We start from the raw sequence: 9,012 nt of genomic DNA, 5'->3' as shown, positions 1-9,012 counted from the left end.
GGGTTGCTAAATGCAATCTATGGTATAGTGGCATGTCTTTGCTTTGTAATGTCATTCCTAAGTTAGAAAGTCATTCCTATCAATGTCATACCAAGTTCCAAGTGATTTGCCTATAAATATGGCTTCACTTCTTAATTTCAAAGTTGTTCAAGCATTGTAAAAGCTTTCAAGTTGTTTGTAACTTGCAATCGTTATATCAACAGTTTTCTGTGCTTTCACTATACCATAGATTGCATTTAGCAACCCCTGAAAATAGTTGCTATATTATAAAATATCATTGCAATAGCGTCTATTGCAATGATTTTCAAAAAATCGACCGTTAAGTTTGCCCCCGTTGCCATAAGACCCTTTTTGCAATGAATTAACACATTTATTGCAACAAGTTCAAATCATTGCTAGAGCCACATATTGCAACAAATTTTTCTCTATAGCAATGCTATTTAAAGCATTGCTGTTGTTTGTTCTTTTATTGCAACAAAATTCGCAACACTTTTTTCTGGTTTAAACATTGCCATATAGCACCTGTGGCAACAAATTTTAGTCATAATGCTTTGTTATTTAAATGATTTACAATAGAAAAAGCAACCTTTAAGGCAACATTATAATCATATATTGCAACAGTATGAATAATAAAAATTGACATGACCATTTCATAAATATATTAATCCACCATTAAAGGGTCATTCCAAGAACATCCCAAAAACAAAACTAAGAACGTTACCTACCACAAATCTAACCATGCCTATACAACAACAACCAAGAGCATTATTATTGTTACTGACATTAGTACAAACATTCCTCAATCTAGGAATTTAAATAAAATACCCTAATATATTATTACAACAAATTTTTTATCAACAAAAAATCAGTAACAAAAGACTTGTCATATCTAGCCCATCATCATCGATTATTCCAACAGGTCCATCTGTTGAGGCTTCTGCAGAAACCAGCAAAGCACCTAATTAGATTATTGAAAGCTGGTGCAGAGCAAGTCCTTCAAAAACAATTTGGTAGATTGTCTTCGGCACCTGCAAAAGAAAAGCAGTACACATTTATAAAGCCCGAAAAAATAGTGTCTTTGGCATCATTCTAATTGAAATAGTCCAAGATAGTATGAATTAAGAACAAAAGTGAAGAGTGAGTCAGAGTAACAACTAACCGGTTTTTAATGCTTATACATAATTGGCCGTGATATTACTAAATTGCTATGCCATGGTAAATGCTTCTTAAACACTATATTTGGGTAATCTTGATCCAAATTAGTTAACTATGGACTATGGTTTGCATCAACTTCAGTTACAGTGCTTACACATGATTATATAACACATGGATTAAGATTTTGAGCAACCTCGAGCTAAGCTAGCCTACTGATAATGGTAGACAGTGCTTATGCAAGTAAACAACATCTCCCCTATGTCTTATGCAAGAGGTCTTTAGTGAGATCTAGCATGTCATTTACCATAACTAAATAGAAAGAAAGTAACGAGTTAATGAACTTTCACATGAGGTATTCTGTTCCCTATCCCGTTATCTCGAGAAGCTCAAGATGGCTTCTAAGTCCAGGTGCTATAGCTTGCATTATGACCATATATTGCGTTATATTATATGGATCTTTTGGGCCTTTCCGACAATATCTACTATGAGTTGGCAAAGAGAATCTGAGCAGCTGTAGGAAAGAGAATTTCAATAAAGAAAGATTTGTTTGTTGTGCTCAGTTCCATCAGAGGATAGACTTTCAACTTCGGTACTTGGCAAATAATGCACAAGCAACAAAGAAGATTATAGCAGTTTTGTAAATAATTAGGCTTTTTGAGAGAGTTATATGCATATTATTATACCAACTAACATTCAAAATTAAGCTGACCATCTCTTACCTCAACTAAATGGCTTTGCATGTGTTGTTTCAAGTGAGTAGTCTTCTGGAAACTCAGACCACATTCCTCTAAAGTATTAGACTTCAATTCCTCTTTCTTGACATTATTATCGGCTTTTCTTGTGTTCATTTCATCCTAATTAAAAAATTAATTCAATACGAATATAAGATGATTAGTAAGTATGCTGATAGTGAAATTGGTTCCAATATATGAACAAATACCAATTAATTTCTAGTTTTTCAAGAGATTAAAATAAATGATGTGTCAAATATATTTGATAAAAAAGAATACAGAGAATGGATTTTCATTGCCTGTGTGCTAAATGATTCTAGCATTAAAGAATAATCTTCTTAGCGATGTCTCTAAAATTCAAGTAGAGTTTTAATATATTAACACCAGATATCATTAGTTTAAATAGCATGTACACTGTGAAGTCCAAACAAGCCACAAGCTGCCTACAGAGTAGAACCTTATAAAAGTAATAAGACCAAATTTCACTCTCTAAAAACATAATAAAGTAAAAAAAGAGCCTGCTTTACTATATTTAGGCAAGAAAAAAAGATTATGCAGGACAAGTAATCTTACAAACTACAAACTATAACAATCACAACAAGTAAAAGGTGTACAACGGAAAGAACACTATACCATTCCTTCTGGTTTTGTGAGCAGGCTGGCGTTGAACCAAGTCTTGATTTAGTACTCAGCAATCAATCTTTTCCGATGTAGCATCATTACTAGCAGCGACTTACAATTATAAGACATGATGAACAGAGCACATCAACACAAGAACTCTTAATTTAATCCCTAAATTAACAAATGAACACAACCCATAAACTAAACTATGAACCCTAAGTTAAACAAATCTAATACCTAATTAAGAACATAAATCCTTAATTAATTAACAAGTATAAGACCAAATTAACAACAAAAAATCAATTAAAAATTTTTACAAACTCAATTAAACACGTATACCAAACCAATTAAACACACATAAAAACCCTTACATACTTACACCTATTGGGGAAAGAAGTGGAATATGGCGTGCTTCTCCACCCTCTCTGATCTTCTTCTCTCTTTTCTTCTTCCTGTCTCTCTATCGCCATCTCTCTCTATCGCACTCTCTCTCTCTCGTCTTGTTTTCGCCGGTCAGAGTGTTTGTGAGGTGAGATTGAGAGAGTGTTTGTGAGTGTTTTTTATTTTCTTAATTTTGATAAAGGACAGAAAAACATTTCATACATCCCGCCCTCATATTTTAAATGGCCCGCCAATTATTTGGCCCAAAAAATATCATCTATGGCAACGCTCTCTAGTAATATTGCTATAAACCGTTCTTTTTATACTCTTTCCAAAAATTTTAACGAAATTTTGATTCTATTGTAACGATTTATTTGGCATTGCAATATACTAATTTTATTTTTTCAATGGCAACGATTTTGAGAAAATTTTCTTTTGAGTGGTTGCTAAATCCAATCTATGGTATAGTGTTTGATCACTCGGTTGTTTTAATCACTAAGTTAGAATACATCCTGTCGAATTTATTCTACGAACTTTAGTGGACATTAAAATGAACCATAGTAATTATATAATGACTTAAAACATTGTTATATTAATTAATTAAAATCTTATTATCTAGTTAAACTCAAATAAGATTATTCCGCCGCGATTTTTAGTGACGATTGTATTAAACCCCCCCCCTCTACAAGACCTAACAATTGGCATCAGAGCGGTTGATACCATATTTCCGTATTAGATCCTATACACACCCTGTAACGTCCAAATTTTTTTTATTCGAATTAATTTTATTCCAAAAATTAATTCTGATTTAAAATATTTTTCTTTCAAAAATCCAAATCTCATCCAAACACTATTCACTTTATATCCTTAAACATGAGTACACAAAAGATCAGTAGCATCAAAATCCCACCATTCAGCAAGGAACACTTTGGCCTATGGAAGAGGCATTTGTTATTATTCCTCCGCACCGCCAACAGAAAATATATCGGGATTCTGAACAATGGTGTTTCTACTCCGATGAAGCTCATACTAGCACACGAAGTGGATGGTGTGCTAATACCTCATAAAACTGTTCCCAAAGAACTTTCTGAGTACACAGATGAAGAGAGTGAACGGATGAACTTAGATGACGCTCTTCAACTGATTTTGGTTGAATCTCTAGATCCGGTTATGTACAATATTATTGTTAATTGTACGAACGCAAAGCAAATCTGGGATACATTAGAGATTATAAACGAAGGCTCAGATGAAGTCAGAGAGAACAAGAAAGAGATACTGATGGCTCAGTATGAACAGTTTGGTTCCAATCCCGGAGAAGGGATTTCAGAAGTGTTTATCAGACTTAATAACCGGATTAATAATTTAAATCTGAATGGGAAATACTACGACAAGAAGGAGGTCTACATGAAGTTTCTCTTAACATTTCCTGAACATCTGGAACACAGAATCACTGCAATCAGGGAAAGTAGAGATCTGAATGAGATTTCTCAAGAAAGACTCTACGGAGTTTTGAAAACTTATGAACTCGAACAAGTTCAAAGTAAGCAGAGATATGGCTGGGGTAAAACACTGAGTAACTCGAGAGCTCTAGTTGTTGAATCACCTACACCGGAAGAAAAGAAGGATGTTGTTGTTCCTTCTAAAACCCCTCAGGAATTTGTTGTACCTGAGATGGGTCAGACTGCTTCTTCCAGTGGTGATGAAGAGTTCTATACAATGGAAGAGCTAGAACAGTTAGAAGATCAATCTCTATCACTGTTTGCCAAGAAGTTTGGAAACATGAGATTCAGGAAGAACTCCTCCTACAAGTACAAACCTACTGCCAACAGGTTTCAAAAAGGAGGTTATTCATCTTCTACGAGCAAAGGAGGATACAAGACTGGGATGGTGGACAGAAGCAAGTTTCAATATTTCAATTGTGGTGACCTGGGACACTTTGCAACTGAATGCAAACAGCCCAAGGTTCAAGGAAAGAGAAAAGATTCCTACGACGAGCTGAAGCAGAAGTATGATGCATTAGTGAGAAAGCATCAGGGTACTTCTGAAAGTCAAAGTCTTAAGAGCAAGTCTTATCTGGCACAAGGGAAAAGCTGGGATGATACAGATAGTGATGAAGAAGAGCAGATTGGGAATGTTGCTCTAATGGCTAATGCTTGATCATCTTCACCTCCTCCTGCTGGAAGCTTTCAGGTAGATCCTACATGCCCTAAACTTTTAATGCAATTAGGATTAGAAAGAGATGATGCTATAAGTAAGTTGAAAGCTGCTAACCTTAAGATTAATACTTTAGTCTTAGATATTCATGCTTATAAAATGAATGAGATGAAAGTATTAAAGCCTAAAATTGAACAACTAACTATGGATTTAGAATTACAATATGCTAAAGTCAGCGTTTTAGAGAAAGATGAGATTGCTTTAAGACTTCAGCTAGACGAAGAGAAAGTGAAATGTAAAGCCTTTAAGGATGCCTCCACTATAGTCAAAGAACTTAATGATAAACAAGAGATCAAGAGTTGGAATAGGTTTTGACTATAACAAATCTGTAGGTAAGGCTAGTAACATTACTGCCTTTAAGAAGAGTGCTGAGGAGAGATGGATTCCTTTTGTTTTGAAAGATTCCCCTCAACCCCTGTTCAAATCCTCAAAAGCTGAACCTCTGTTAGAAACTCCTGTTGTCATTAAATATGAACTCAACCAGGAAGACCTTAAAATGAAAGAGAGTAATGAGAATAGAGATGAGATCCTGACATCACTGAAACCAATCAAAGTGAAAGGCAATGTTAGGTTGCCTAAAGCTGGTTTAGGTGTCAACTCTAAGAGAACTAAATTCAACAAGCCTAATAATTTTGTGAACAGTAAGAACAGAGATAATAGATGTCATTCTACTGAGAACTTTAAATCTGTTAACAAAGTTAGAGTAGAATCTATTGATGTTCCTACTATTGTGACTGATATTCATGTTGTTCCTGTTTTTGATGCATGTCATAAATCTTGTGGTGTTGATAATAGCATGACATGTGCTTTCAATATGATGTCTGCTTATTTTAGAAATTTGAATGCTAAAAATGAAAACACATCACCTTGGCAACACACAAACAATAAGCATGCTAGATCAAAGACTGCTAGTCCTCCTCGTGTTAGGAAGGAGACTTATGTTCCAAAGCCTAAAACTAAGGTTTATAAGGCTGTTGTTAAGGAAGTAAGTTCAGTCAAGAGTGAACCAAGTATCAGTCCAAGAGGCTCTGTTGTATTACCTGATAGAAATCAATTCTTTAAGTTTGCTAGACCCAATCAAGTGTGGGTCCCAAAGAAGGTTTAATCAAGTTGTCTTTTGCAGGGTGCCAGTGGAGTTGTTCGAGTTGCTTGGGTGCTTGACAGTGGAGCGTCAATGCACACGTGACTGGTACAAGATCCTTGCTAGAAGAAATAAGAGAAGCAACTGGTCCGTCAGTTACTTTTGCTGATAATAGCAGGCCGTACTGTTGGATATGGCAAGTACAAAGTTGGAAGGGTCATCATAGAGGATATTGCTATAGTTGAAGGACTTCAACATAATCTCCCGAGTGTCAGTCAGTTTTGTGACAAGGGATATTATGTTCATTTTGAAAAGAAGATATATATCATTAAACATATCAAGGATAAGCGTCCTTCACTATGTGGCATAAGGAAAGGCAACATATACGTAGCTGATTTGTCTTCAGGACCAGGGAATGCAATTCACTGTTTTCACGCAAGGGCGTCTGCTGAAGATAGTTGGTTATGGCATAAGAAACTCTCACACCTCAACTTCAAAACCATGAACTCTCTAGTCAAGAGAGATCTAGTGAGAGGTTTGCCATCCCTGGAATTCTCAATTGATGATCTGTGTGAAGCTTGTCAAAAAGGAAAAGCGAAGAGAGCATCTGACAAAGGCAAAATCATCAATAACATTACAGATCCACTTCATTTGTTGCATATGGATTTGTTTGGCCCCGTGAATGTTACATCAATTGATGGAAGAAGATATGCCTTGGTCATTGTGGATGACTTCTCGAAATTTACTTCGGTTTACTTCCTGGCTTCTAAGGATGAAACTCCAATGACAGTGATTGATCATATAAAGCAAGTTGAATTGGATAAGGGTGTGCCAGTAAAAGCAATAAGGTCAGATAATGGCACGGAATTCAAGAATCAAACCCTAATCAACTTTTACTCTGAAAAGGGAATTAGAAGGCAGTATTCAGCACCAAGGACTCCATAGCAGAATGGAGTCGTCGAACGAAAGAATCGTCCATTGATAGAAGCTGCAAGGACTATGATTGCTGAAGCAAAGCTTCCACTGTACTTTTGGGCTGAAGCTGTGACTACTGCCTGCTATACCCAGAATAGAACTTTGATCAATAAGGATCATATAAGAACTCTATTTCAGCTGTATAACAACAAGAAACCTTATGTCAAACACCTTCATGTCTTTGGAGTCAAGTGCTATGTTCTCAAGGATGGAGAAGAGAACTTGAACAAGTTTGAGCCAAAGGCATTTGAAGCAATTTTTGTTGGTTATACTAATAATGCTTATAGAGTTTTTGTAATTGATACTCTGTCAGTGAAAGTTAGTGTCAATGTTACATCTGATGACACTAAACTTCCAAGTTTACAATATGCTAATCCATCTGAATCTCTGAAGTTTGACAACTATCCAAATTCTGATTCAGATGATGATGTACCACCTGAGGCTGCAACAGGTGATAACAACAATGATGATAATGATCCAGGCAATGGTGGAGGAAATGGCAATAATGCTGGAGATTCCACTAATGCTAGTGGTGAATCAATAAGTCAACCTCGCAGCAACTCAGGGGGAGCTGGTTGATCAACTAGTCATACACATCAGCTTGATGATAATACTGCTGAATCATCAAGGACACAACTTCCAAGGGAAAGGATTTGGAGCAGAGATCATCTCTTTGATCTGATTATTGGTGATCCTGATGTTGGTATAAGGACTAGAAGTGCTACGTCAAATGAATGTCTATTCTCTGGTTTTCTATCACAATTAGAACCAAAGAAAGTGGATGAAGCACTTGCTGATCCTGATTGGGTTCTTGCCATGCAAGAAGAGCTCAATCAATTTGAGAGACAAGAAGTCTGAGCTCTGGTTCCAAGGCCTAAGGGTAAATCTATAATTGGAACTAGATGGGTCTACCGGAACAAGTTAGATGGTGATGGCATTGTTGTGAGAAACAAAGCCAGACTGGTCGCAAAAGGTTATTCCCAAGAAGAAGGAATTGATTACGATGAAACCTATGCTCCAGTTGCTCGTCTTGAAGCCATCAGAATATTTCTTGCATTTGCTGCACACTCCAACTTCAAAGTTTATCAGATGGATGTGAAAAGTGTATTTCTGAATGGAAAGCTGGAAGAAGAAGTATATCTGGAACAGCCCCCTGGCTTTGAAAATCCAGAGTTTGCTGATATTGTATACTTCCTATTCAAAGCTGTCTATGGACTCAAGCAGTCACCAAGGACTTGGTATGACACCCTCTCTGAGTTTTTAATTGAAAATAATTTCACTGGAGGTGTCATAGACAAAACTCTCTTTTACAAATTGCATGATAATGATATGATATTTGATCAAATATATGTTGATGATATTATATTTGGTTCTACTAACGATAACTTGTGCAAGAGATTTGCTAAGTTAATGCAGAGTAATTATGAGATGAGTATGATGGGTGAGCTATCCTACTTTCTTAGTCTTCAAATAAGCCAAAAGGAAGATGGAATCTTCATTTGCCAGTCAAAGTATGTCAGAGATCTTCTAAGGAAGTACAATCTAGAAGACTGTTCATCGGCAAAGACACCCATGGCCACTACCACTAAGCTTGACCAGGATAAATCTGGTAAGAAACTTGATATCTCAATCTATCGAGGTATGATTGGCTCATTACTCTATCTCACTGCTAGACCAGATATTATATTTGCAACATGTTTATGTGCTAGGTTTCAGGATGATCCTAAAGAATCACATCTTATAGCCGTCAAAAGAATCTTTAGATATCTTAAGGGTACACCTGGTTTAGGTATTTGGTACCCTAAGAATACTGGTTTTGACTTAAACGGCTATACATATTCTAATTATGCAGGT

At 36.0% G+C, this 9,012-nt stretch overlaps 1 long non-coding RNA gene across 3 annotated transcripts; it reads right to left on the bottom strand.

Annotated features, from left to right (window-relative positions):
- Positions 1-623: 623 nt before the first annotated feature.
- On the bottom strand, positions 624-3,353 carry LOC108203231 (uncharacterized). Of its 3 annotated transcripts, XR_010288541.1 has the most exons (4): positions 2,887-3,341; positions 2,520-2,618; positions 1,875-2,009; positions 624-1,028 (listed from the first exon to the last, which is right to left on the bottom strand). It is a non-coding gene; the product is annotated as an uncharacterized LOC108203231 (long non-coding RNA). The 3 variants fall into 3 exon arrangements; XR_010288540.1 differs by having other exon boundaries at positions 2,520-3,340; XR_010288542.1 differs by lacking the exon at positions 1,875-2,009 and having other exon boundaries at positions 2,520-3,353.
- Between the last annotated feature and the right edge of the window lie 5,659 nt (positions 3,354-9,012).

The sequence above is a fragment of the Daucus carota genome, chromosome 2, assembly GCF_001625215.2.
Source record: "Daucus carota subsp. sativus chromosome 2, DH1 v3.0, whole genome shotgun sequence".
In the NCBI taxonomy this organism is placed as follows: domain Eukaryota; kingdom Viridiplantae; phylum Streptophyta; class Magnoliopsida; order Apiales; family Apiaceae; genus Daucus; species Daucus carota.
Note: the sequence above shows the minus strand (reverse complement) of the source record. Positions and strands in the feature narration are given on the sequence as shown.